Raw genomic sequence first — 24,881 nt, forward strand, 5'->3', positions numbered from 1 at the left:
CCCTGGTGTACATTCAGTTTCATCGTCAGTTTGTTTACAGTCTGACCAAAAAGCCCACAACATTCTGGAGATACTCTCACTTTTTCATCTCAACTTATTCTTCTTCTACCAAACAAATCGATTGTCACCCTTCAAGCATTTGTCTGTAGATGTATTGACGTGACTTGAAGTCCACCCGAGGATAAACTTTTTTCTCAAACCAAATAAAAAGAGAGAGTGCATCACACATCCCCAAATATATTATTGAGAATCTCCAGGATGGAGGAGAGACACTGCTGCCAGCTTAGAATGTGAAGTTTCTGCCAAGATTTATTAGATATCGCTACAACTGCGTTACTTGTCATTTTGTGTGTCTTTTTTGGTCATTTTGTGTCTGTTGTTGTGTCTTTTTTTGGTAATTTTGTGTCTTTTTGGTTCATTTTGTGTCTTTTTTCTAGTCATTTTGTGCCATTTTGTGTCTTTTTTTTGTCATTTTGTGTATTTTTTTGTCATTTTGTGTCTTTTTCTGTGTCTTTTTTTGGTAATTTTGTGTCTGTTGTGTCTTTTTTTGGTAATTTGGTGTCTTTTTTGTGTCTTTTTTGGTAATTTGGTGTCTTTTTTGTCATTTTGTGTCTTTTTGGTTCATTTTGTGTCTTTTTGGTTCATTTTGTGTCTTTTTTCTAGTCATTTTGTGTCTTTTTTGGTCATTTTGTGTCTTTTTCTGTGTCTTTTTCGGTCATTTTGTGTCCTTTTTTGTGTCTTTTTTTGGTCATTTTGTGTCTTTTTTGTGTCTTTTTTGGTAATTTTGTGTCTTTTTTGTCATTTTGTGTCTTTTTGGTTGATTTTGTGTCTTTTTTCTAGTCATTTTGTGCCATTTTGTGTCTTTTTTTTGTCATTTTGTGTCTGTTTCTTTTTTGGTCATTTTGTGTCTTTTTCGGTGTCTTTTTCGGTCATTTTGTGTCTTTTTTTGGTCATTTTGTGTCTGTTGTTGTGTCTTTTTTGGTAATTTTGTGTCTTTTTTGTCATTTTGGTTCATTTTGTGTCTTTCTTCTAGTCATTTTGTGCCATTTTGTGTCTTCTTCTTTGTCATTTTGTGTATTTTTTGGTCATTTTGTGTCTGTTGTGTATTTGTTTTGATCATTTTGTGTCTTTTTTCTAGTCATTTTGTGTCTTCTTTTAGTCATTTTGGGTCTGTTGTGTATTTGTTTTGATCATTTTTGTGAGTCTATTAAGTATTGTAGTTGTTGGTTTTTGGGTCCCTGATGTCCCTTGATCCTACAGGGATCACACAAAAATAAAATAGTCACTGAATTACTAAAAAAACACACACAAAATGACAGAAAAAGACACAAAATGACATAAAAACACACAAAATTACAAAAAAAAGACATAAAATGACAGAGAAAAAAACTAAATTACGTAAAAAAAAGACACAAAATGACCAAATGAAGACACAAAATTGCTATAAAAAAGACACAAAATGAAAAAAGAAAACACAAAGACACAAAAAGAAAATCATTTCCAAGCTGCGTTACTACCTGAAAGTTTTTGAATATCTGGCAGACGAAGCCCTCCAAAAACGTCTTTAATAATGGTTTGTCTACAGGAATTCACACTGTGGAACACAGATGTATTTTTGATCCTCTTAGCGAGCTCTCAGAAGTGTGTTCACACACACATGCTTGTCTGAAAAAGCCCTCTGAAGCTTCAGATGTTGTGCACCACGGGGCTCGTGTGAGTATTTCTGGACCGCAAGGTGATAATTACAATTTACACTCTGTGGGCTGCTGCTGCGGAAAGCAAAGACCAGTAGGAGGCGTGATAGCAAACACAATCCAGGTTGAGAGAACCACAGGGTTCATACGGAGAAAACAGAGGAATCATTACAGTCTTTACATGACAGAGAATGAAACAACACTCTGAAAGAGAAAGAATATGATAATAGTAGCAGGGCTGGAGCTCCAGACTGCTGGACCCTGGAGCCATTCTGGGGGAAAAGGGTTTTACTGCTTGTTCCTATAGAAGTTTTTCCATTTCTGCTGGATGTCAAGCTGCAAAAGTTACGGTATCATTGTAAAGGATCCATGGCTGTCATTTAACTCTATGGAGTCTTGGACTCCATTTTTGAATCCTTTTCCTGTCTTTTCATCTCTTTTTTGTGTCTTTTTTGGTCATTTTGTGTCTTTTTCTGTGTCTTTTTTTGGTCATTTTGTGTCCTTTTTTGTGTCTTTTTTTGGTCATTTTGTGTCTGTTGTTGTGTCTTTTTTTGGTAATTTTGTGTCTTTTTTGGTCATTTTATGTCTGTTTCTTTTATGGTCATTTTGTGTCTTTTTTGTGTCTTTTTTTGGTCATTTTGTGTCTGTTGTTGTGTCTTTTTTTGGTCATTTTGTGTCTTTTTTGGTCATTTTATGTCTGTTTCTTTTATGGTCATTTTGTGTCCTTTTTGTGTCTTTTTTTGGTCATTTTGTGTCTGTTGTTGCGTCTTTTTTTGGTCATTTTGTGTCTTTTTAGTGTATTTTTTGGTCATTTTGTGTCTTTTTAGTATCTTTTTTTGTCATTTTGTGTCTTTTTTGTCATTTTGTGTCTATTTTTCTAGTCATTTTGTGTCTTTTTTTGTAATTTTGTGTCTTTTTTGGTCATTTTGTGTATGTTGAGTATTTTTTTGGGTCATTTTGTGTCTTTTTTTATGTCATTTTGTGTCTTTTTTTGTCATTTTGTGTCTTTTTTTAGTCATTTTGTGTCTTTTTCTAGTCAATTTGTGTCTTTTTTGTCATTTAGTGTCTTCTGTGACTTTTTCGGTCATTTTGTGTCTTTTTCTAGACCAAAATAGACACAAAATTACAAAAAAAAAAGACACAAAATGACCACACAAAAAAGACACTAAATTTGAAAATGTGTGTAATTTCTGGGTTAAAGAGGTCATGTGACCTCCGTGTTTGTCAGAAAGATAAAACTTTGGTCTTAAATAAAGCCATGGATGCTCCTTTACAATGATACCAAACAACCATTAAAATATATTCACAAATTGGAAAATTATAGACATTTCTAATATTGGAAGATGAATCAATCATTATTTATTTATTTATTTATTGTTGTTTGCACTTAAAAAACATACAATTGTTAGGAAATAACAGTACAAGAAACAGTAAAAGAAAGTGCAGGAAAGATCAAAAAGCCCAAAGGGCTTATATACGCAACCCTCCCTCTTAAACCTATAAGTAACTATACTTTACTTAAATTACATAGCTAGATGAAAATAAAAAAATACAAACAAAATACAAACAAAACAAATACAAAGGTGTAAAACATCTATAGGGATTTTTTGAGCTTGGTCTCAAAAGTATTTAAAGAGGAACATGATTCTGTTAGATGTTTTATGTCATTCCACTGCACCTTGATAAACTAATGAGAATTTAGCAACAGAGGTCCTACAGAAAGGAATATGTAAATCATTCATGTATTCATTATGCTAATTAATCAATAATTATGTCTTAACCGTAACTTTTACAGCTTGACATTTGGCAGAAATGAATTCAGCACAAAAAATTCGACAGGAACAACCAAGAAAACACCCCAAAATGCTAAAATACCACCTCATTTTCTGAAGGGTTTCTCCCAAATCCGCTCCTGTCTATAATATATGCTGCTGTTTACTTCCTGAGGTGAGATCCAGTAGAAAACATAAGGAGGGCTGTAGTGAGTTGCTGTTAATTCACTTTAAAATCATTTTCTATCAGTCTGCAGCCCCACTAAAGGCTTCCATATTCATAACATTCTATAATATGAAATTGATGTGAGAACAAACCACAAATTGATTTTAAAGTCGAGGTTAAGGTGTGTTGTCAAGGTATTTCACACACACACACACACACACACACACACAGCGCCATGCATACTGTGAATGTTTCACCTCAAGTGAACTTCATGAATGTCCCGTTGCTTCAGAAACCTACAGAAAGTGGAAGAAAGGGAAAAGTCATTTCCATGTGCTGTAAAGAGAAAACCCACCTTTTATGTTTCTTGTAAATGTACATTAAACAGAAAAATGACATCCATAGCAAGAAGAGAAATCTGTATTCCATTAATTTGGTCCACTAACATTTGGAAAAAGACACAAAATGACCAAAAAAGAAGACACAAAATGACAAAAAAGACACAAAATGACTAGAAAAAAGACACAAAATGACTAAAAAAGAAGACGCAAAATGACTAAAAAAGACACAAAATGACCAAAAAAGACACAAAATGACAATAAAGACACAAAATGGCACAAAATGACTAGAAAAAAGACACAAAATGACCAAAAAAGAAGACACAAAATGACAAAAAAAGACACAAAATGACAAAAAAGACACAAAATGACTAAAAAAGAAGACACAAAATGACAAAAAAGACACAAAATGACTAAAAAAGACACAAAATGACCAAAAAAGACACAAAATGACAATAAAAACACAAAATGGCACAAAATGACTAGAAAAAAGACACAAAATGACCAAAAAAGAAGACACAAAATGACAAAAAAAGACACAAAATGACAAAAAAGACACAAAATGACTAAAAAAGAAGACACAAAATGACTAAAAAAGACACAAAATGACCAAAAAAGACACAAAATGACAATAAAGACACAAAATGGCACAAAATGACTAGAAAAAAGACACAAAATGACCAAAAAAGACACAAAATGACTAGAAAAAAGACACAAAATGACTAAAAAAGACACAAAATGACCAAAAAAGACACAAAATGACAATAAAGACACAAAATGGCACAAAATGACTAAAAAAAGACACAAAATGACCAAACTTGGACTCCTCACTTGCTCTTTGAAGGAGGCGGATGCTTTTTTTACACTGCTCTAAGGCCCCGTTCACACGAGGACGGTCTGAACAGAAGACGCAAAAGTGGCGTCGCGTCTTGACTTTTTATTCCTCGTTTAGACGAGCGTTTTCAGGAGGAAATCTGCTGCATACGGTGATCTAAAGTGTGTGAAATGTGATTGTATGCAGCCAGGCGGCATCACTTAAAGCCATAAGAGCATCTTTGGGCATGTGGAAGTTTTCACGCCACACATTTTCATCAGCTACTCCTTCCACAAAGTTCTCCTCCATCACTAGATCTCCCAGGTCTCCTCCAAAGTCAATTTGTGTCTTTTTGTGGTAAATTTGTGTCTTTTTTGGTCATTTTGTGTGTTTTTTTTGTCAATTTTTGTCTTTCTTTGGCCATTTTGCATCTTTTTTTGGTCAATTTGTGTCTTTTTTGTGGTCAATTTTTTTGTCATTTTGTGTCTTTTTCGGTTATTTTGTGTCTTTTTTTGTTATCTTGCATCTTTTTTGGTCAATTTGTGTCTTTTTTGTGGTCAATTTGTGTCTTTTTGCGGTCAATTTGAGTCTTTTTAGTCATTTTGTGTCTTTTTTTGTCCATTACTACTCCTTCCACAAAGTTCTCCACCATCACTAGATCTCCCAGGTCTCCTCCAAAGTCAATTTGTGTCTTTTTGTGGCAAATTTGTGTCTTTTTTGGTCATTTTGTGTCTTTTTGTTGTCAATTTTTGTCTTTCTTTGGCCATTTTGCATCTTTTTTGGTCAATTTGTGTCTTTTTTTTTGTCATTTTGTGTCTTTTTCGGTTATTTTGTGTCTTTTTTGGTTATCTTGCATCTTTTTTGGTCAATTTGTGTCTTTTTTGTGGTCAATTTGTGTCTTTTTGTGGTCATTTTGTGTCTTTTTATTGTCAATTTTTGTCTTTTTGTTGTCAATTTTTGTCTTTCTTTGGCCATTTTGCATCTTTTTTTGGTCAATTTGTGTCTTTTTTTGTCATTTTGTGTCTTTTTTTGTTATCTTGCATCTTTTTTGGTCAATTTGTGTCTTTTTTGTGGTCAATTTGTGTCTTTTTGCGGTCAATTTGAGTCTTTTTGGTCATTTTGTGTCTTTTTTTGTCCATTACTACTCCTTCCACAAAATTACTAAAAAAAAGACACAAAATGACTGAAAAAAGACACAAGCCGACCACAAAAGACACAACTTGAGAAGACAAAATGTCCCAAAAAAAGACACAAAATGACGTTTTCAGGAGGAAATCTGCTGATACGGTGATCTAAAGTGTCTGGCTCCTCCCACCAATCGCTGCATCCAGAATGTGATGGAGGTAATTCCAGATCCTTCTCTGTTCACTAATACTATCTGTACATATCCTGGACATTTGGTGGAAAGACTCCTGTAAGTTTATTAGAGCTGCCAGAGCAGCTTGAAGGTCCCACCATGGAAATAATCCCACGTTTCTTTATTTCCTGTAAGCACAGTTCAGATCACCCAAAAAAGACACAAAACGACCCAAAAAAGTAAACAAAATGACCAAAAGACACAATGACCAGAAAAGACACATTATTACCAAAAAAAGAAACAAAATAACCCAAAAAAGAAAAAAAAATTACCAAAAGAAGACACAAAATGACCAAAAAAAGGAAAGAAAATGACCAAAAAAGACCACAAAATGACCAGAAAATACACAAAACGACTAAAAAAAGATACAAAATGACTAAAAAAACCCACAAAATGACCAAAAGAAGACATTAAGTGACCAAAAAGTCTAAAACACTTTAACACAGTGGAGACAGAGCTGACTTCCAAAATGATTTGGCGACCCCCAGAAATCATCTCGCGACCCCAATTGGGGTCCCGACCCCAAGGTTGAGAACAGCTGGTGTAGACGACACGCTACGGAGGAGAGGATTCAACTTTTCCACTTTGGAGGGTGGTTTCAGATTTTTCCGTCTTTAAGCCCCAAAAACGCCGTCACCGTCTAAACGAAAGGCACTTCCGATAAAATATTTTGTCATTTTTACCCGCGAGCGTCCTGGTGTAAACGGGGCCTAAAACAAAAAAAAACCTGTCCCCAATCCCCCACACCTTCAAAAAAACAAAATGCAATAATATTTTTTATAGCCATATTAAAGGTGGAGGATGGTGACAGGCTCAGGATCAGAGGCAGAAAGCAGATCAGTTGGGAAAATGTTATAATATTTTGAGCTGCATTGAACAAAAATTGCAGCAAATCTAAACGAGCGTGGAGCTAAACAACCCCGTCATCATAACACAGGCTGGAAAAATGATACAAGAACAAGAAGATAACTTCTTCTACGCTTCATTATAAGATCAAAAACAACCAAAAATAGATGCAAAAATGACCAAAGATGACACAAAATTATCAAAATAGCCACAAATTGACCAAAAATACATGTAAAAATCACCAAACAACCAAAAAATAGATGCAAAAATGACCAAAGATGACACAAATTGACCAAAAATACATGTAAAAATTACCAAACAACCAAAAAATAGATGCAAAAATGAACAAAAAATTGCACAAAATTGAATAGCCTGTATTTATTAATTAATTGATTAATACACGTCTTTATTGTGTGGGGGGGAAAAAAATTATTATTATTGTGTCATTATCAGACCGCCATTACATTTTTCATCTCGCGCCCCCCCCAGCAGCAGCTCACGCACCCCCAGGGGTCCACGCACCACACTTTGGGAACCCCTGACGTAGAAGATCTCTATCTCTTTGGATCCCAGATAACAGGGCTCTTGCTGGTTGGGTTATGCTTTGCTCTGGTTTATCCAGACACACAGGAAACGGTGACAGCTATTCAGAGCCCCACAAGGCTGCTGCCCGAGATGATTGACACGATGGGCAGAGCTGTCGGAACTCAGACTGTGGTCACAAACCGCACTTTGGATGAAGAAAGCGACCCGATCGATTTGGAGACAAATGTGGACATTATCCCCCCTCACAGCCTCTGGTGGAAAACCCCTCTGTGAGTGCTGCAGTGACATTCTGCAAATGCAAAATCATTTTGTTTCTTTTATTCTTTTTGGGTCATTTTTTGTCCTTGTGTGTCTTTTTTGGTCCTTGTGTTTCTTTTTATGTCTTTTTTGGACATTTTTTGTCTTTGTGTGTCTTTTTTGGTCCTTTTGTGGCTTTTTATGTCTTTTTTTGGTCATTTTGTGTCTTTTTATGCCTTTTTTGTCCCTTTGTGCCTTATTTGGTCCTTGTGTGTGTTTTTATGTCTTTTTTGATCATCTTGTATCTTTTTATGTTTTTTTTGGTCATATTGTGTCTTTTTTGGTCTTTTTGGCCATTTTGTGTCTTTTTTGGTCCTTGTGTTTCTTTTTATGTCTATTTTGGACATTTTGTGTCTTTGTGTGTCTCTTTTGGTCCTTTTGTGGCTTTTTATGAATTCTTTTGGTCATTTTGTGTCTTTTTATGGCTTTTTTGTCCCTTTGTTCCTTATTTGGTCCTTGTGTGTCTTTTTATGGCTTTTTGGTCATCTTGTATCTTTTTATGTTTTTTTGGTCATATTGTGTCTTTTTTGGTCCTTGTGTGTCTTTTTTTGGTCCTTGTGTGTCTATTTTTGGTCATTGTGTTTCTTTTTTTGGTCCTTGTGTGTCTTTTTTGGCCTTTTTGGCCATTTTGTGTCTTTATGGCTTTTTTGGTCATCTTGTATCTTTTTATGTTTTTTTGGTCATATTGTGTCTTTTTTGGTCCTTGTGTGTCTTTTTTTGGTCCTTGTGTGTCTATTTTTGGTCCTTGTGTGTCTTTGTTTGGTCTTTTTGGCCATTTTGTGTCTTTTTTGGTCCTTGTGTTTCTTTTTATGTCTTTTTTGGTAATTTTGTGTCTTTGTGTGTCTTTTTTGGTCCTTTTGTGGCTTTTTATGAATTCTTTTGGTCATTTTGTGTCTTTTTATGGCTTTTTGGTCATATTGTGTCTTTTTTGGTCCTTGTGTGTCTATTTTTGGTCATTGTGTTTCTTTTTTTGGTCCTTGTGTGTCTTTTTTGGCCTTTTTGGCCATTTTGTGTCTTTTTTGGTCCTTGTGTTTCTTTTTATGTCTTTTTTGTCATTTTGTGTCTTTGTGTGTCTTTTTTGGTCCTTTTGTGGCTTTTTATGTCTTTTTTTGGTCATTTTGTGTCTTTTTATGGCTTTTTTGTCCCTTTGTGCCTTATTTGGTCCTTGTGTGTCTTTTTATGGCTTTTTTGGTCATCTTGTATCTTTTTATGCTTTTTTGGTCATATTGTGTCTTTTTTTGGTCCTTGTGTGTCTATTTTTGGTCATTGTGTTTCTTTTTTTGGTCCTTGTGTGTCTTTTTTGGCCTTTTTGACCATTTTGTGTCTTTTTTGGTCATTGTGTTTCTTTGTATGTCTATTTTGGTCATTTTGTGTCTTTTTTGGTCATTGGGTGTGTTTTTATGTCTTTTTTTTTGGTCATCTTGTACTTTTTTATGGGTTTTTTTGGTCATATTGTGTCTTTTGTGGTCCTTGTGTGTCTTTTTTTGGTCCTTGTGTGTCTATTTTTGGTCCTTGTGTGTCTTTGTTTGGTCCTTTTGTGTCTTTTTTGTCTTTTTGGCCATTTTGTGTCTTTTTTGGTCCTTGTGTTTCTTTTTGTCTTTTTTGGTCCTTTTGTGTCTTTTTATGGCTTTTTTGGTCATCTTGTATCTTTTTATGTTTTTTTGGTCATATTGTGTCTTTTTTGGTCCTTGCGTGTCTATTTTTGGTCATTGTGTTTCTTTTTTTGGTCATATTGTGTCTTTTTTGGTCCTTGCGTGTCTATTTTTGGTCATTGTGTTTCTTTTTTTGGTCCTTGTGTGTCTTTTTTGGTGTTTTTGGCCATTTTGTGTCTTTTTTGGTCCTTGTGTTTCTTTTTATGTCTATTTTGGTCATTGTGTGTGTTTTTATGTCTTTTTTTTTTGGTCATCTTGTATTTTTTATGGGTTTTTTTTTGGTCATATTGTGTCTTTTGTGGTCCTTCTATGTCTATTTTTGGTCCTTGTGTGTCTTTTTTTGTCTTTTTGGCCATTTTGTGTCGTTTCTGGTCCTTGTGTGTCTTTTTAGCCGCTTTGGAAAGTCAATGTTTCTGATCCTCACAATTAATTGAAGACATTTTTCTGCTTTATGAGGTAGTGACAGAGATAGAGAGTGGAAGGGGGATTCATGCAGGTAAATTTCCCAAAACATTCCTAATTGGTGGGATTGGAAGCTCCAGCGGCTGCAAAGCATCATGGGTACTACTAATACTACTAATATTCCCTAATAACCCTTTACTGGAAGGAGATATCATAGGGTTGTCATATATCAAAGTGAATGTTATGATCCATACTTTCAGATATGGTTCACAACTACCAGTTTGAAATAAAAATGAAAACCTCCAACACCATGACTGAAGGGTGTGTTTCTGGGCGTGGCTACCTGTGCTGCCTACCTGTCCCACCTCTTTGACTGCACCATCATTGTTTGAAGTTGCACTGACTCCTTCATTCCTGCATTAACTAAATGGGTAAGTTTAAATCTTTTACTTCAAAATATGAAACTTTAAGCTGTTGAATTGAAGAGTAAAATTGTTTGTGCTGGTCTGGATCCTCCAGCATGCCATGAGGCCTGGAAGATTAGCATTAGCAGCTAACACAGCTGACAGTCATTATCCCTCCATTTTAGCTTTTGTGTTGCCAGCAGTTAACAGCTAATGTTACTGATGTTTTGTTCTTTTTCTGGTGGTGGTGGACAACTTGACAGCAAATTTTAATTTTGTGTAACTGGTTAACATAGACTTGTTTGGGCCAAATTAGCAGCTAATATTGATATTGTACAACTGGTTAACATAGACTGGTTCTGGCCAAATTATCCGCCAATATTGTACAAATGGTTATCATAGACTTGTTCTGGCCTAATTAGCAGCTAATATTAATATTGTACAATTGTTTAATATAGACTTGTTCTGGCCAAATTAGCAGCTAATATTAATTATACAACTGGTTAACATGGACTTGTTTGGGCCAAAATTAATAGCTAATATTAATGTTGTACAATTGGTTAACATACACCTGTTTTGGCCAAATTTGACAGCTAATTTTTTGTTGTATTCCAGAAGGAGAGGAACAAGAAAGTCACACATGAAGCCAAGTTTTTGATCCAGCTGATGTCCTCTGACTGATTGGATACAATCCTGGAGCTCCTTCTGTTTCGGACAGCCATCCTAGGACCTCACCTTCTTCTGTGAAGCATCTCATAGTAAGTAACTAATATATAAACTCATACACATGCTCTACATTTCTCTACATGTCTGAGTGGTGTATTGCTCATAAGCTGTTTTGGGGACCTCTGTCTCAACATACTGCTATTGTGTTTTATCACAAGGTTTTTGACAAATGCCTATATTTCCTTCTGTTTCTGGTTGATGCATTGCTTATGCTGTTTTTGGGACCTCTGTCCCCACATACTACTGTGTTTTATCGCCTCACTCATCACACACCATTTTTTCGACAAATGGCTATATTTCTATCAGCATCTGTGGCTGATTGATGCATTGCTCTCTGTCTGCTTTGGGGACCTCGGTCTCATATACTATTGTGTTTTATCGCCAGTTCTCAACCTTGACTCTGCACTTTTATACCACTGTCACCATTTAAATCAGTATCTGTTTCTGATTGATGCATTGCTCTCAAGCTATTCTGGGAACATCTGTCTCTACATGCTACTATCTACATACCACATCTTGCTATTGCGTTTTGTCACAAGTTCTATTCGAGCATGACACAAGGTTTTTCAACAAATGCCTATATTTCCTTGAGCTTGTGATTGATGGATTTTTTTACGCTGTTTTTCAGACCTCTGTCTCTACATACTACTGTGTTTTATCGCTTCAATCTTCAGTCTCTTCAGTTTTTTTGATAAATACCTATATTTCCATGAGTTTCTGATTGATGCATAGCTTACGCTGTTTTTGGGACATCTGTCTGACTGTCTCTACATACTGCTATTGTGGGTTTTTTTTTTTTTTCAACATTTCTCAACCATGACTCAGCACTTTTAAACAATTGCCTACATTTCCATCAGCATCTCTGTTGCTGATTGCTGCACTGCTTATGCTGTTTTGGGGATCTCTGTCTCCACATACTATTGTAATAACCCCAGTATTCCTTAACCATGACTCAGTACTTTTGGACAACTGCCTACATTTTCATCAGTTGCTCATCTGTCTCTACATGCTACTATCATGTTTTATCACCAGTGCTACTCAACCATGATGCAAGGTTTTTGACAAATGCCTACCTTTACATCACCATCTCTCTGCTTCTGATTGCTATTTAGCTGTTTGAGAGATCTTTCTCTACATACTATTGATTTATCACTACTTTTCCTTTACCGTGACTTGACATTTTTAGACAGCTGACTCTATTTCTAACATTTTTAATGTTTCTGATTGATGCATTGCGCTAAACCGGTTTTCGGGACTTCTGTCTCCACATACTATTTTTTTTGTTTTTCACCAGTGCTACTCAACTATGTTTTGACAACTGCTTTCATTTACATCAGTTTCTCCACATTTGTGATTGGTGTGTTGCTCATAAGCTGTTTTGGGGACATCTGTGTCCACATACTTCGTGTTTTTTTTTTTGTTTTACCGCTTCTCAACCATGGCTTAGTACTTTAGGACAACTGCCGACATTTCCATCAGTATCTGTTTCTGATTGATTCATTGCCCTCAAGCTGTTTTGGGGATCTGCCTCCACATACTACTATTCTAACTCGTTTTCCTTAACCATGACTGAGTACTTTTAGACAACTGCCTTCTCTCCATTTCTGATTGGCATGTTGCTCACCTGTCTCCATATACTGCTATTGTGTTTTTATCACCAGTTCTCAATCATGACTCTGCACTTGTATACTACATTTACATCAGTATCTGTTTTTGATTGATGCATTGCTCTTAAGCTATTCTGGGAACATCTGTCTCTACATGCTACTTCCTACATATGACATCTTATTGTGTTTTGTCACAAGTTCTGTTCAACCATAATGCATGGTTTTAGAAAACTGCTTTCATTAGTTTCTCTCCATTTCTGATTTGTGTTGCTGATGAGCTGTTTTGGGGATATCTGTCTCTACATACTGCCATTGTGTTTTTTTCACCATTTCTCAACCATGACTCAGCACTTTTGAACAGCCTACATTTCCCTCAGAATCTCTGTTGCTGATTGATGCAATGCTAACGCTGTTTTTGGGACCTCTTTCTCCACATACTAAATTTTGTCACAAGTTCTACTCAACTATAACTCATTTTAGACAACGGCCTATATTTAAATCTGTCTGATTAATGCATTGTTCTTCGGAACATCTGTCACTACATGCTACTATCTACATACGACATCTTGCTTTTGTGTTTTCACAAGTTCTATTCAACCATAATGCATGGTTTTGGACAACTGCTTTCATTTACATCACTTTCTCTCCATTTGTGATTGCTGTGTTACTCATAAGCTGTTTTTGGGACATCTGTCCATTTCTGATTGGTGTTGCTCACCTCTCTACATACTTCTATTGCGTTTTATCACCAGTTCTTAACCATGACGCAAGGTTTTAGACAACTGCCAATATTTGCATCAGTATCTGTTTGTGGTTGATGCATTGCTCTGTTAATATGGACCTCTGTGTCCACATTTTATCCTCAGTTCTCCTCAGACATGCACTTTTACTTCAACTTTCTTACCCTTTTCAAGTCACCACGGCAGTGTACTGTCAGCTCTTCCATTAATTAATATTTCAAACTTTTTAAATATTGGTATTCACTTATTCAAACTATTCCAAGGTTTGTTTTTATGGACATTCCTGTCAGCGTCACATCAGCTGTTCAGCAATTGCAATATCTTTTAACTGTTACTACTGTGGTGGACAAACATGTTGAATTATAAAAGGGGAGGAACTAGAAGGTGAGTCACGAAGTCCTCTGACCTATTGGATACAATCTTGGAGCTCCTGTGTGGTACAGCCATCCTAGGACCTCACCTTCTTCTATGCCGAATGTCATAGTAGGTCTAAAGACTGAATATAGCAACTAATAGTGTTGACATTGTTAAATTTGAATTAAATGTGTGGTGGACAAACAGCAGCTAATATTAAAACTATGGTTGGTTGGTTTGTATAGCCCCTGTTCTGGCCAAAGTTAGCAGCTAAAATGTGCATTGTGTAATAGCTTAACATGGAATTGTCATGGCCTAATTTAGCAGCTAATATTAACTTTGTATATTTGGTTAGTATAGTGCCTGTCATGGCCTAATTTAGCAGCTAATATTAACTTTGTATATTTGGTTAGTATAGTGCCTGTCATGGCCTAATTTTGCAGCTAATATTAACTTTGTATATTTGGTTAGTATAGTGCCTGTCATGGCCTAATTTTGCAGCTAATATTAACTTTGTATATTTGGTTAGTATAGTGCCTGTCATGGCCTAATTTAGCGGCTAATATTAACTTTGTATATTTGGTTAGTATAGTGCCTGTCATGGCCTAATTTAGCAGCTAATATTAACTTTGTATATTTGGTTAGTATAGTGCCTTTTATTGGCAGAAGGTACCAGCTAATAACTTTTGTATATTTGGTTAGTATCGTGCCTTTTATTGGCAGAAGGCAGCAGCTAATAACTTTGTATATTTCGTTAGTATAGTGCCTGTCATGGCCTAATTTAGCAGCTAATATTAACTTTGTATATTTGGTTAGTATAGTGCCTGTCATGGCCTAATTTAGCAGCTAATATTAACTTTGTATATTTGGTTAGTATAGTGCATTTTAATGGCAGAAGGTACCAGCTAATGCTAACTTTGTATATTTGGTTAGTATAGTGCATTTTAATGGCAGAAGGTAGCAGCTAATGCTAACTTTGTATATTTGGTTAGTATAGTGCCTGTCATGGCCTAATTTAGCAGCTAATGCCAACTTTGTATATTTGGTTAGTATAGTGCATTTTAATGGCAGAAGGTAGCAGCTAATGTTAACTTTTTTTAATTTTTTTTATCCCTTCCGATGAATCGCCACCTTAACGTGGTGGAGGGGTTTGTGAGCCCTGATGATCCTGGGAGCTGTGTGGTCCCAGGAGAGGGGCCAGACTAAGAGCGATTCAAAAACCCCATAGATGCAGTTCCAAGGCAGCTGGAGAAACCTGCCAGAGGGACGTCAAGGCACCTGGATCCAGACCCGGGACGGGAGCTCACCTGGTGGCCAGGCCGTGGCCCCTGGGACCTGGCTCCAGTTCATCTTAGAAAGTGGTAACCTTTATTTTCTTTTGTTCATGCAGTTTGTCTTCAGTCGATTCATATCCTTTCTTCCACACATTATACAGTCATGGAAAAAATTATTAGACCACCTTGTTTTCTTCAATTTCTTATTCTAATGCCTGGTACAACTAAAGGTTCATTTGTTTGGACAAATGTAACGATAACAAAAATGACTGTTTAATTTAAGATCTGATATTTTCCATGGTTTTATTGATAATGATTTTGGTTATTATCAATAAAGCCATGTTAAATGTCTAGATAACAGCTCCAACTCCAACGTTGCTCTGCTGGGGAACAGTTCACCTCAGATTCTTTGGTCATTCTGTGTATTTTGGTAAATTTGTGTCTTTTAGGTAATTTTTATATCTATTTTTGGTCAATTTGTCTATTTTGATCATTTTGTCCTTTTTTTGGTAATTTTTACATCTACAGTCATGGAAACATCCTTGGTAATAACCAAAATCATGATCAATAACACCATGGAAAATATCTAGATATCAGATCTTAAATTAAAGTCATCAGCCATTTTTGTTGTCATTGTGTGTCCAAACGTATGTATCTTTAGTTGTACCAGGCATTAAAATAAGAAATTGAAGAAAAAGGGTGGTGTAACATTTTTTCCATGACTGTACATGAATGGGTTCTGTTACAAACATTTAGTTAAGTATAAATAATTTCCAGGACACATGGGTTTTGTTTCATATACACATTATCTATTTGATCGTGACAAGGTCTCTTTTTGTAGCATGCACAATAAGCAACTTTTGTACAGTCTGTTCTTAATCTTTTCTTTCTTTTGAGCTCACCAGTGTCTGATTCCACCCACCAGACTGGTTCCTGGCTGTCTGCTGGGCCAAAGGTTGACACCTGAAGCAGGAGAAGTTTTATATTGGACTCTACCACTCTTCACCATGTCTGGGGGAGCTTCTTTCATTGGTAAGGTATGTTTGTTGGTTCTTGATTTACATTTTATGAAGTATTTTCATTCTTTGTTAATGTTTAAATAAGCTCAACATTTGTTGGAGTAAGGATTTTGTTCTGATTGTTGTTCATAGTTTAATTGGTAATGTTTGGATGTTCGATTTCCCCTGTGTATCAAACCTGGATTCATCAGCCAGTCTATATAGGTTCCCTTTGTTTCTTCTTTGTTAGGTCAGTTGTAGGTTGTGTTAAGTTCTGTTTAGCAGACCTCTTGTACTGGCCCAGAACTTTTATTTTCTTTGGTAAAATGTTTAATTTGCTTATTTTTTGAGGAAATTACTCCTCATACCTAAATGACCAAAACCTGGTGGTGGACAACTTGGCAGCAAATTATAATGTTGTACAACTGGTTAACATGGACTTGTTCTGGCCAAATTGGCAGCTACATTTACATTTAGTCATTTAGCAGACGCTTTTATTTATTGATATAAACCAAATAATGTCTGAGGACCAAAAACAAAACAGATTTATATTAATTATTTCAATATGGACCATGAGACGTCTTTCTGTCATTTCTGGACATATTGAGGAGAAGTGTGTGTGTCTGTGTGTTAATAAACACCCTGTATGCTCAGCTGGGACTGCATGAGAGGCGTTCATGGTCAAAGTGTTCCAGCAGCCTGCAGCAGCTGGTATCTTCTCACCTGCACACAGATCATATCGGGTCATCTGAGGCCAAACTGGAACACGTCATCCCAAACAGGATCCTTGGAGTCTGGAGAGGATATAAGGCGGGCCGACTGGACCTCTGCACCTTTGTGAGGACGTGTGAACTGAACAATGAGGGCTGTTGGTTTGCTGCTGCTGCTGCTGGCTCTGTGTGGGTCAGGAGCTCAGGGGGAGCTTCAGGAGACGGAGACCACAAAGACAACCACACCTGACATCTGGGCGGAGATGAGGGCTCTGAGAGACATGGTGGTGGAGCTCAACCTGCAGGTGGAGCAGCTGCAGACGGAGAACTCAGGTACACACTGATTACACAGGTGTAGGTGTGTTCACTTGTGTGTAAAAAAGGATGGGTTAAATGTTTTGTCTTTTTTGGGTCATTTTGTCTTTTTTGGGGTCATTTTTTGTCTTTTTTTGGGGTCATTTTGTCTTTTTTTGGGTCATTTTGTCTTTTTTGGGGTCATTTTGTCTTTTTTGGGGTCATTTTGTCTTTTTTTTGGGTCATTTTATCTTTTTTGGGGTCATTTTGTCTTTTTTTGGGTCATTTTGTCTTTTTTTTGGGGTCATTTTCTGTCTTTTTTAAAAAAAAAAAATTTTTTTTTCGTTTTTGGTAATTCTGTGTCTTGGTCATTTTGTTTGTTTTTTTTAAGTAATTTCGTTTTTTTTCTGTCAATTTTGTATCTTTTTGGATCATTTTGTGTCTTTTTTTTAAATAATTTTGTGTCTTTTTTTTTGTCATTTTTTTTAAAGATTATTTTTTGGGCATTTTTATGCTTTTTATTGAAAGTGATAGAGTGAAAGGGGGTGATAGAGGGGAAGACATGTGGCAAAGGGAGCTCAGGCCGGATTCGAACCCGACTCCGCCGCAGCAAGGACTCAGCCTTAGTGGTAAGCGCTCTACCAGTGTGAGCCACCGGGACGCCCCTTTTTTTTGGTCATTTTGATACTGCCTCCAGTGGGATTAAACCTCTGGAGTCCCAAAAACTCCAAATAATCCAGACTTGTTGACTCCATCCAGACTAGAAAACAAAGCAGCGTGGAGCCCTACTGTAAATTTACCTCTAAAGTTCTGGCTGTAAATTCCATGAGGCCAGACAAGCTCAAATAGATTTAGTATAAAATGATAGAACTGGATGGAAGCCTCTTATGTTAGATTTGACACCTTTGTTCACATTTGAAACATTTACAATTCTTTATTGAGCATGATAGTGTTTTGAAAGTAAAAAAAAGATTCAAAAACACATTTTATGTTGGACTAAAGGTCTAAAAAGGACACAAAAAAAGAACAAAATTACAAAAAGACACAATGACTAAAAAAAGACACAAAATGACAAAAAGACTAAAAACAGACATTAAAAAAAAAGGAAAAGCATTTAAAAATGGACAAAATAGCCCAAGACTCTATAGAGTTAATAAAGTAATCTTCTTCTTCTTCTACTGATTGACTGTGAGCTCTACAATAAATGTTTAGGAGAAATCTATATGAACATGGACATGAGGATCTATCTGTGTTTAACTGTTCTGTAATAATTCACAAGCACAATCAAACTTTTGATTTTCAGTTCAAGAAACTCGACTGATTGCCACCGAGAGCAAAACAAGTCACCTAGAAACGGAGAACACAGGTATTTCACTGAAAAACATCATGTATTTTTTTTTGTTTTGTTTTTTTAACCACAAAATTTGAATCTGTTAAAGATTTAATATTTTATAAAGTTGGGACGCTGTAGAAAACAAAAGACACAGAAAAGTTTATCAGTTTGAACGTTTTCTACCTTTGTGAGATATATTTAATAAATAAAATTTGACAAAGTTAATGATCACTCTGTTCTATTTTAGAAAACATCAAAACTGTTAAGTTGTCATGTATATCTCCAGCAGTTTTCAGTGTATTTCTGAGGTAAAATGAGGGTCAAACTACTGTAAATAATGTGTTGTGCATGTTAACAGCATGCTCTGCTCTGTAATTCACTGTCATTGCATCAACTCCAGAGCTGCAGACCAGACTGAGGAGCAGTGAGGATGAACTTCTCATCAGCAAGTTCAGGATCAACCAACTGGAGAGAGAATATGCAGGTGAAGTGTGTCAGTGCACTGAAATCAATATGAACATGGACATGAGGATATATCTGTTTAACTGTTGTCATGTAATAATTCACAAACAAAATCAAACTTTTGTTTTTCAGTTCAAGAAACTCGACTAACTGCCACCGAGAGCAAAACAAGTGACCTAGAAACAGAGAACGCAGGTATTTCACTGACAAACATGTTTTTTAACCATAATATTTGGAGCTGTTAAATGTTTATTTAAATGTTATAATAAAGTTGGATAAAGTTTCTACGATGTAGAAAACAAAACATAAAAGGAACTTAGATCAGTTTGAACATTTTCTGTCTTTGTCAAGTTTTCTTAAATAAAAAAGAGCAATCATTGACTGATCCTTTATGAAATATATTTAACAAAGACGTGTCATAACTTTTAAGTTGACATGGATATTTACAGCAGTTTTCAGTGTGTTTCTGAGGTACAATGAGGGTCAACCTACTGTAAATGTGTTGTGCATGTTAACAGCGTGCTCTGCTCTATTATTCACTGTGATTGCATCAACTCCAGAGCTGCAGACCAGACTGAGCAGCAGTGAGTCCAGGATCGAGTTGCTGGAGAGAGAAAATGCAGGTGATGAAGTGTGTCAGTTAACTGATGAACTTACAATAAATATGAACAACAAATCAAACTTCTTCTGTGTTTCAGTCCAAGCTGCAGACCTGAAGTCTTTGGAAACTCGACTGACTGCCACTGAGAGCAAAACAAGTGACCTAGAAACAGAGAACGCAGGTATTTCACTGACAAACATGACCACCATCTTTTCTGTTTTTTGCTAGCGGAAGAAATTGCCGGGGAGGCTCCTTCTGTCAATACAGAGTCCATAGAGAGTTATGGTTTTGTGTTTTCTGCCTCTGATCCTGAGCCTGTCATCATCCTCTTTGCTCTTAAAAGTGGAAGCTTTCGCATAACTTTGTTGCATTATATTGAATTCAAATGCGAGAGCTCATTGTTGTGATGGTGATTATTTTATTATGTGTTCTGGTCATTTGAGGATGATTAAACATGACGATATGACGATAAAAAAGCTTATTGCATTTAGTTTTTTTAAGGTGTGGGGGATGTAGTTTGTAGTTTCAAAAAAGTTTGTGAAATGTTCACTTACACTGACTTTGTTCTGTTAACAGAGAGGAAGGTGGCCTTTTACACAGCTCTGACTGATGACGGACATGTTGGACCGTTCAACACAGACACCACACTGAAATACAGCAAAGTCTTCACCAACATCGGCGATGCTTACAATCCATCTACAGGTAATTTACTGCAGCTCACATCAACATGTTTACTCATGTTAATCTACATTTGTTAGTTTTTCATTTTCTGCTCTGTAGGTTTCTTCACAGCTCCAGTCAGAGGGGTCTACTACTTCCAGTTCACTGCATCTGGTAACCAAGCAGGTCGCATGGGTGTACGGGTTCACAAGAACAACCAGAGGATCATGTGGAATAATGAGTATAAGGAAGATGGAGGGGCTGAATATTTGACTAACTCTGTTGTCTTGGAGCTGATGGCAGGAGATGAAATCCACCTCGATCTCCCATCAGGCCATTTTCTCTGGGACACTTTTAACAACCACAGCACCTTCAGTGGCTCCCTCCTCTTCACACTGTGAGGATCCTTCAGCTGCTGTCTGACTCCTTATTGGCTACACTGTGATTTACTGCATATACCAAATTATGAGATTCTGCATCTGACTTCTCTGTTGTGTCATCAAATGGAAGCAACATTGAAATAAATCTGTGAAGCATTCAGAAAATGTTTAATCCCTCTGATTCTCCACATAGCAGCTTTATAGATATCATATTTCGTATCTGAAATATAGGCATTGTTGTTATTTTAGCCTCAGTTTAAATCAAGTGTGCTGCAGACATGAAAGGGTTACTGTCCTGAAAGCTGTTATCCAATCAGATGTTTTTGCTGTTGTCTCTAGGCAGACAAACATTAACGTTCCTCCCTTTCTGTCGGGGCACGAGTTAATACACAGCTACATGCTGTCAAAGTGCAGAGTCAGCACTGTTTTATCACGAAGAACTTGTTTTAAACTTGGACTGGATTAATATAAATATAGAGAGAGTTTTAATGTTTATTTCTAAAATGAATATATGATCACTCTGTAAAACTGTTGATCTGCTCTTCAGCCAAAGTAATGCCATTTAAATAACAAACAGTTTACAGGGACACAGAGTTAAAGCTGCCAGACTCCATTGACAAAAACAAGAATTTGACCCGACAGAACTCTGCAGTTTGAGCCGGCTCAGGCTGCAGGTTTTCCTTTCAGAACATCTTAAATATAACAGATATTATATATTAAATATATTTGTTAAACATTCACCATCAATAATAAACCACTTTGCTAACTGCAGGTCCACCATGTCTTCATTAAACACAAAAAAATAATAAAATAACGTTTCGCCAACCTTCACCGTCAGGCTGGACATGATACATGACAACCAGAAGTACTCAGGTCTTTACTGCAGTAAAAGTACTAAAACCACATTGTGAAAATACTCCAATACAATATATATGGGTGGAAATGACAGAAAAACACCATTTTATGGATGTCCAAAAATGACCCCCTCAAACAAGGTCATGTTGATTTTTATCAAAAAATGGTCACATTTTAAAATGCCTAAAAATGCCTCAAATATGTCCATTATCGTTTGTTGATACATAATAAAGCAAAGTTTGTCCAGAAATGACATAAAAACACCATATTATGAGATGTCCAAAAACTGAACAAATAAGTCATGTCGATTTTTGTCAAAAATTGTCAAATTTTAAAACACCTAAAATGAAAAATAGATCCATTATAGCCTGTTAATACATGTGGTAGTGTAGTTTTGTTAAAAAATAGTGAAAAAAACACCATATTATGGGATATCGATGCTTTGCTCTCAAAGCTCCTCCAGATACACATGTTTCTCACGCGCACGCACATACACACACACACACACACACACTTTGAGGTTAAAGGTCATAGGTTGCTGTATAAATAAATACTTGAAGAGGAATGCTTGTTGTAGGTGTGCTCCTTGTATATAATATACGTATATATCATTACTAGTATTAATTGTTATAAATCTCTGAAGAATCTCATCATAGTGTACACACACCGGCAGGAGCCCCAGTGGCCCTTTCAGAATTTCCCCAGAGGAAATTTTCTAGTTAAGTTCTGTTTAGTTGACCTCTTTTACAGGCCCAGAACTTTATTTTTCTTTGGTGAAATGTTTAATTTGCATATTTTTTGAGTAAATGACTCCTCGTATTTAGCTGAACAAAACCTGGTGGTGGACAACTTGGCAGCAAATTATAATGTTGTACATCTGGTTAACATGGACTTGTTCTGGCCAAATTGGCAACTACATTTACATTTAGTCATTTAGCAGACGCTTTTATTTATTGATATAAACCAAATAATGTCTGAGGACCAAAAACAAAACAGATTTATATTAATTATTTTAATATGGACCATGAGACGACTTTCTGTCATTTCTGGACATAGTGAGGTGTGTGTGTGTGTGTGTTAATAACCACCTTGTATGCTCAGCTGGGACTGCATGAGAGGCGTTCATGGTCAAAGTGTTCCAGCAGCCTGCAGCAGCTGCTATCTTCTCACCTGCACACAGATCATATCGGGTCACCTGAGGCCAAACTGGAACACGTCATCCCAAACAGGATCCTTGGAGTCTGGAGAGGATATAAGGCGGGCCGACTGGACCTCTGCACCTTTGTGAGGACGTGTGAACTGAACAATGAGGGCTGTTGGTTTGCTGCTGCTGCTGCTGGCTCTGTGTGGGTCAGGAGCTCAGGGGGAGCTTCAGGAGACGGAGACCACAAAGACAACCACAGCTGACATCTGGGCGGAGGTGAGGGCTCTGAGAGACATGGTGGTGGAGCTCAACGCGTACGTGGAGCTGCTGCAGACGCAGAACTCAGGTACACACTGATTACACAGGTGTAGGTGTGTTCACTTGTGTGTAAAAAAGGATGGGTTAAATGTTTTGTCTTTTTTGGGTCATTTAGTCTTTTTTGGGGTCATTTTTTGTCTTTTTTTGGGGTCATTTTGTATCTTTTTTGGGGTCATTTTGTCTTTTTTTGGGTCATTTTGTCTTTTTTGGGGTCATTTTGTCTTTTTTTTTTGGGTCATTTTATCTTTTTTGGGGTCATTTTGTCTTTTTTTGGGTCATTTTGTCTTTTTTTTTTGGTCATTTTTGTCTTTTTTTGGGGTCATTTTCTGTCTTTTTTAAAAAATATATTTTTTTCGTTTTTGGTAATTCTGTGTCTTGGTCATTTTGTTTCTTTTTTTAAGTAAGTTAGTTTTTTTCTGTCATTTTTGTATCTTTTTGGATCATTTTGTGTATTTTTTTTTAAATAATTTTGTGTCTTTTTTTTGGTCATTTTTTTAAAGATTATTTTTTGGGCATTTTTATGCTTTTTATTGAAAGTGATAGAGTGAAAGGGGGTGATAGAGGGGAAGACATGTGGCAAAGGGAGCTCAGGCCGGATTCGAACCCGGCTCCGCCGCAGCAAGGACTCAGCCTTAGTGGTAAGAGCTCTACCAGTGTGAGCCTCCGGGACGCCCCTTTTTTTTGGTCATTTTGATACTGCCTCCAGTGGGATTAACCCTCTGGAGTCACCAGAAGCTCCAAATAATCCAGACTTGTTGACTCCATCCAGACTAGAAAACAAAGCAGCGTGGAGCCCTACTGTAAATTTACCTCTAAAGTTCTGGCTGTAAACTCCATGAGGCCAGTTTCAGTTTGATGATGATATACCAAGTAAAACTGGAGACAAGCTCAAATAGATTTAGTATAAAATGATAGAACTGGATGGAACCCTCTTATATGTTAGATTTGACACCTTTGGTCACATTTGAAACATTTACAAGTCTTTATTGAGGATAATAGTGTTTTGAAAGTAAAAAAAAGATTCAAAATCACATTTTATGTTGGACTAAAGGTCTAAATAGGACACAAAGTTACCCAAAAAAAGCACAAAATGACAAAAAAAGACAAAAAACAGACATTAAAAAAAAGGAAAAGGATTTAAAAATGGACAAAATGGCCCAAGACTCCATGGAGTTGATAAAGTAATCTTCTTCTTCTTCTTCTACTGATTGACTGTGAGCTCTACAATACATTTTTAGGAGAAATCTATATGAACATGGACATGAGGATCTATCTGTGTTTAACTGTCATGTAATAATTCACAAGCACAATCAAACTTTTGTTTTTCAGTTCAAGAAACTCGACTGACTGCCACCGAGAGCAAAACAAGTCACCTAGAAATGGAGAACGCAGGTATTTCACTGACAAACATCTTGTTTTTAACCCCAATATTTGAAGCTGTTAAATGTTTATTTAAATGTTACAATAAAGCAAAAAACACAAAACACCGAAAGAAACTTGGAGAAATAAAAGTTCATCAGTTTGAACATTTTCTGTCTTTGTCAAATTTTCTTTATTAAATATATTTCACAAAGTTAATGATCACTCTGTTCTATTTTGGAAAAAAACATAAAAACTTCTCATGTATATTTACAGCAGTTTTCAGTGTATTTCTGAGGTTAAAATGAGGGTCAAACTACTGTTAATAATGTGTTGTGCATGTTAACAGCATGCTCTGCTCTGTAATTCACTGTCATTGCATCAACTCCAGACCTGCAGACCAGACTGAGGAGCAGTGAGGATGAACTTCTCATCAGCAAGTTCAGGATCAACCAACTGGAGAGAGAATATGCAGGTGATGAAGTGTGTCAGTGCACTGAAATCAATATGAACATGGACACAAGGATCTATCCATGTTTAACTGTTGTCATGTACTAATTCACAAACAAAATCAATCTTCTGTTTTTCAGTTCAAGAAACCCGACTGACTGCCACCGAGAGCAAAACAAGTGACCTAGAAACAGAGAACGCAGGTATTTCACTGACATGTTTTTTAACCACAATATTTGAAGCTGTTAAATGTTTATTTAAGTGTTACAATAAAGTTGGATAAAGTTTCTACGATGTAGAAAACAAATTAAACAGAAAGAAACTTAGA

General features: G+C 36.3%; 2 long non-coding RNA genes across 3 annotated transcripts; both read left to right on the forward strand.

The window, feature by feature from the left end:
- Positions 1–18,109: 18,109 nt before the first annotated feature.
- Positions 18,110–24,756, forward strand: LOC131979814 (uncharacterized). Of its 2 annotated transcripts, none has more exons than XR_009395143.1 (3): positions 18,110–18,357; positions 24,495–24,578; positions 24,694–24,756. It is a non-coding gene; the product is annotated as an uncharacterized LOC131979814 (long non-coding RNA). The 2 variants fall into 2 exon arrangements; XR_009395142.1 differs by lacking the exon at positions 18,110–18,357 and adding an exon at positions 23,939–24,136.
- On the forward strand, positions 18,615–20,172 carry LOC131979816 (uncharacterized). The gene is made up of 4 exons (XR_009395144.1): positions 18,615–18,808; positions 18,919–18,981; positions 19,347–19,568; positions 19,964–20,172. It is a non-coding gene; the product is annotated as an uncharacterized LOC131979816 (long non-coding RNA).
- Positions 24,757–24,881: the final 125 nt, after the last annotated feature.

The sequence above is a fragment of the Centropristis striata genome, chromosome 11 (assembly GCF_030273125.1).
Source record: "Centropristis striata isolate RG_2023a ecotype Rhode Island chromosome 11, C.striata_1.0, whole genome shotgun sequence".
NCBI classification, from domain to species: domain Eukaryota; kingdom Metazoa; phylum Chordata; class Actinopteri; order Perciformes; family Serranidae; genus Centropristis; species Centropristis striata.